Below are 5,295 nucleotides of genomic sequence, written 5' to 3'. Positions count from 1 at the left end.
CAGGTTGGGAAACCTGGTGAGTACATAGGGTTTTCAACCCACAATAATATAATTATTATGTTTAAACAATAAAACAATCAACCCAATTACCCATCCCCATTATCTTCTTTATTCTTAAGGATCTACCCTAAGAATCAGCTATTTCTCATTCATTCATTCCTAAGGATCATCCTAAGGAAACAACATGAAGTCCACTATTGCCAATGACACATTGGTCAAGCGCAGCTACTAATATTGTCACTTAGGCTCAGCTGCCAGAATTAGGACATTTTCTATGAGGCGCTTCTGCCGGTATTGACCTTTAAACACTACTGTCATGGTCATAAGGCTCCCTATTAGGCGCAGCTGCCGATACTATCCTTAGAGCGCAGCTGCTAGGACGTTTACCGTAGATCTAAATCATCTACGGGTTGTGGCGCAGCTGCCAGTGCTCATCTATAGGGTACTAGGTCTACTGCTGCCAATGTATACCTATAGGGCACTAGGTCTGTACTACTAATGTTCCTCTATTTCAGCTTTTATCCATCATCATTCATCTACCCATGTTTTACCCAACATATTTTGTAGATATAAAATACTTTATACAGTTTACATCATTTAAAACATGTATAAAAATCTTTCACCAGCATAGACAACAAGTATTCAGACAATATGCACACATAACACGTAATTTATATTAAAATACTTCATATCTATGTGTAAGATGAAAGAGACCATGCACTCACCTGATTAGGTGGTGACTCCGAACTCAGACAGCACTTCGTTATCTCAAAACAATTTTCCTCGACAAAACCTAGTATCAATACCACTAGGGTTTAGTTTTTAACGTTAACCACGACTAATTAATAGTCTAGCTATTATTACTATTATATAAGCGTTAAATAACACTCAATATAACTCATAATAATAGCCCAAATAATTATTTTAAGGTCCTAATAATGTTACTATAATATATGAGCCCTTTGACGAGATCGAAGTTCCATGACTTCTGCATGTATTTATATGAGCCCTTTGACGAGAGAAAGAGAGGCTTTTGGTGTGAAGAAAATATGAGGAGTTCACCCTTGTATTTATATGAGCCCTTTGACGAGATCGAAGTTCCATGACTTCTGCTTGAGAGGCAACCAGATGTTGCTGCAGGGTTTCATTGGTTCTCCGCGTCCGTTCCATGTCTTCTTCGAGACGGCGGATGCGGACTATGTTGACACCAGAGTTGGCATCAATCTCCATGACCAGGTCGATGGCCGCTCGACCTTGTTCATTATTGCGAGCTATTCTGCGGATCATGACGGGCAGAGCTCGATCCGCAGAACCACCATCGCTAACGTGGTAAAAGGTTCGGTCCCCAAAGTAAGGTAAGGGTTGACCCTGTTCGTCACTCCAGCGATTCAAGTCGTTTACCCACAAGGGAGTGGGACCTGGAAAAGCTGGTTGAGGGTTGTTGTTCAGGGCTTGTCCTACTTGAGGTAGGTTGTTGACTTCGGGCTCAGAGTCCGATCCATCCGAGAAGCCTTCAACTTGATGATCATCCAACGAAATTTGGTGCTCATCATCGGACTCTGCTTCGAGCCATCCTGTGTTGCCTTCATTCGGAAAGTACGGGTCGCCGTGATGGAATCCAGCCATCCAAATCTACGCGAGAAGAGAGGTATAAGAATGTAGTATATAAGTAGTTCGTAGTAGTACAAAATACTCCTATAGTATTTTAGGCTTTACTGATCTATGTGTGGTATTCTTGGTAAGTTTTTAGACTTGTTAACATATCACAGCCATTCTAGGGCATATGCTAATCACTCCTCGGACCATCATAGTTGATCAGGCTATGACATTCCCAGGATTGACCAAACATCCCCGAGCTTACCTGGATCAGCCAAATCTGAATATGCGACAGAGGAGGTGGTTGGATGTGGTGAAGGATTACAATTGTGAGATCCTGTACCACCCGGGCAAGGCTAATGTGGTAGCCGACGCGTTGAGCCGTAGGGCGGAAAGCGCCCCGATCCGAGATATTTGCATGAGATTGACGGTATTGACCCCGATTTTGGACATTATCAGAGGAGCTCAGGCAGAGGCTGCAAAGCTAGAACATCAGAAGAAGGAGCGGGTTGTAGGTCATGTATCAGGATTCACGGATGTTCGAGGGCTTATGACTTTTCAGGGTCGGATTTGGGTACCGTTTGTGGGCGGTACGCATACTATTTTGATTGAGGAAGCACATCGATCGAAATTCTCGATTCATCCCGGTGCTACGAAAATGTATTTGGATCTCAGGAAGGAGTACTGGTGGCCCTGTATGAAAAGGGATGTCGCTTGGTTTGTCGAGAGGTGCTTGACTTGTCGGCAGGTCAAGGCCGAGCACCAGCGACCGCACGGTAAGCTGCAACCGCTAGATATTTCCGAATGGAAGTGGGAACAAATCACTATGGATTTCATCACCAAGTTACCGCGGACTGCGAGGGGAGTCGATGCGATTTGGGTGATCGTGGATAGGCTGACGAAGAGCGCTCATTTTCTAGCTATCAGCGAGAGCTCTTCTGTGGAGAAGTTGGCAGAGTTATATGTGAGGGAGGTAGTATCGCAGCATGGAGTGCCGATCTCGATTATTTCGGACCGCGATGTGCGTTTCACTTCCAGGTTCTAGAAGAAGTTTCATGAGGAGTTGGGTACTAGGTTACATTTTAGTACTGCATATCATCCCCAGACAGACGGTCAGAGTGAGCGGACGATTCAGACGCTCGAGGACATGCTTCGGGCATGTGTGTTGGATTTCGGAGGGAGCTGGGACACCTATCTACCTTTGAGCTGTTGTATGGGCGGAGGTGTCGCACCCCCATCTGTTGGGGTGAGGTAGGACAGTGAGTTATGGGTAGCACGGAGATCGTACTCCAGATGACCGAGCAGATTCAGCTGGTCAGGCAGAGGTTGTTGACCGCTCAGAGCCGACAGAAGAGTTATGCAGACAGATGCGGGTCCGAGCTTGAGTTTCAGGTCAGTGATCTTGTACTCCTGAAGGTCTCTCCTTGGAAAGGAGTGATTCGATTCAGGAAGAGGGGAAAGTTGGGTCCCCGATATATTGGTCCTTTCCGTATGATCGCGAGGGTGGGCCGGGTAGCCTACCGTTTAGACTTGCCAGCAGAGTTGGGGCAGATTCACGACACTTTCCATGTGTCGCAGTTGAGGAAGTGTATCGCCGACGAATCGGCAGTGGTTCCATTAGGGGATATTCAGGTGGATGCGAGCCTGAATTATGCTGAGAGGCCAGTAGCCATCAGAGATTGGAAGATCTAGGTTTTGAGGAACAAGGAGGTACCCCTGGTATTGGTTCAGTGGCAGCATCGGAAGGGATCAGAGATGACCTGGGAGCCGGAGCGTGAGATGCGTGCGCAGCATCCGGAGCTATTTGCATAGCGGGACTTCGAGGGCGAAGTCTTGTTCTAGTGGGGGAGAATTGTAACAGCCCGGATCCCCAGGTATCTTTACTTTCATATTTTTGGTATTCTGTGAGGGGAATCGACGAGTTGGAGGTCGAACTCGCCGAGTCTGGTCGCGGTTTTGGACGGAGGTTCGCGTTCGGAATCGGCGAGTCCAAGGGATAGACTCGGCGAGTCCGCGCTGTTTAATGAAACCCTAATTTCCCGGTCCTAAGCCCTATTTAAAGGACCTTATGGCCCTTCATTGCGGCCACCTTGAGCCTTGAGTGTACCCAAACGGCTGAGAGACCTTGTGAGTGAGATAAGAGGCTATTTGCTCATCATTTGGTGTGTTTTTGCAAGAAAGGAAGGAGAAGATCAAGCTTGAAGAGTTGGGGAGCTTGGATCTGCTTCTATTTCTTCAAGGGAACCTTCTTGAGGTAACTTTCAGAGCTAAACTTCATATTTTGGTTGATGTGACAAATCTAGGGTTTCTTCTTGCCTTATTTGGCTTGGATTTGAAGTAGGAAAGGTCCCATGGAGATATGGAACCTAGATCTGGACCTTAGCAGGTCCAGAAGGCCCCAAATGATATGCTTTATGTCCATTCTTTTGAGTGGGAAGCTAGGGTTGCCATATTAGAGGTTATTTCCCCAAAAAGAGCCTTGTATGTGTTGCATGGCGGCCAAGACTGAGACTTTACGTGATAAATGAGCTTGGGAAGGCCAGATCTATGTGTGTATGGAACGGATCTGACCGCAACAACAAGTTTTAGCTGATGCATGGCATGGACTCGCCGAGTCTGAAGAACAGACTCAACGAGTCGCTTGAAGATTGTCCTTGAGACCACCCAGTGTGTAGTCCTGCCGAGTTGTGGGTGACTCGGTGAGTCAAGAGAGTTAGAAAGGTTTTGACAGGTGGACCGAGTCGAGTTGGGACTCGCCGAGTTGTCCTTGCGACTCGGCGAGTTGAGTCGCGGTGGCCCCGTGATTCATGCCCAGGTGAAACTCGTCGAGTCAGGGGAGTACTCGACGAGTCAAAGGGAAAATCCTTGCGAGTTGGTGAAAACGCGTAGACTCGCCGAGTCACTCTAGTGCGCTCGCCGAGTCCGGTCAATTTGACCAAAGACTGTTGACCAGTGTTGACTTGATAAGGACGGTCACCTTAGTGGTACAAGTAATAATTATAGATATATGATGTTATAGGAGGATTACAGCTCGGGGGTTCGAGCACGAGTGATTTCCAGGGTTCACGAGTTATCGAGACATACGAGGTGAGTCTTCTCACTATACTGTACCCGGAAGGGTTTGCCTGTGTGACCGGAAGGTCGAATATGATATGAGATATATGCTTTATGTGTGATAAGTTAATCGTTATATGTGCCATGTATGATATGCTTGATATGGGCCGGAAGGCATTATGTTATGGGCCGGAAGGCATTATGTTATGGGCCGGAAGGCGTGGTAATATGGACCGTAAGGTTGATGTAGGTAGGACCGGAAGGTTTACCCAGTCGGGACGGAAGTCCCCTGAGACACATGGACCGGAAGGTCAGGGCCTGGAAAGGCGTATGTGCGTAGGTTGTATTTTGGGGAACTCACTAAGCATTTATGCTTACAGTTGTTGTGTTATGTGTTTCAGGTACTAGCGAGGACCGTTGGAAGGCGCCGGCGTGATCGTACACACAATCGGGGAAAACTATTTTGTGATCTTTGTTTATGTAATTGGTCGTGACAATATTATTTACATTGGAACCTAAATTATTACTCGATGTTGATGTTTGTAAAAATGAAAAAAAAATTGTTTTAAAATTTACGCCGTTACATAATGAAGCTTAACTTCGTTCATGCGTAAAAACGTGATTATATCCTTTCAAATTAAAATG

The sequence above is a fragment of the Lactuca saligna genome, chromosome 9 (genome assembly GCF_052625555.1).
Source record: "Lactuca saligna cultivar CGN05327 chromosome 9, ASM5262555v1, whole genome shotgun sequence".
Lineage (NCBI taxonomy): Eukaryota > Viridiplantae > Streptophyta > Magnoliopsida > Asterales > Asteraceae > Lactuca > Lactuca saligna.
This window is presented reverse-complemented; position numbering follows the sequence as displayed.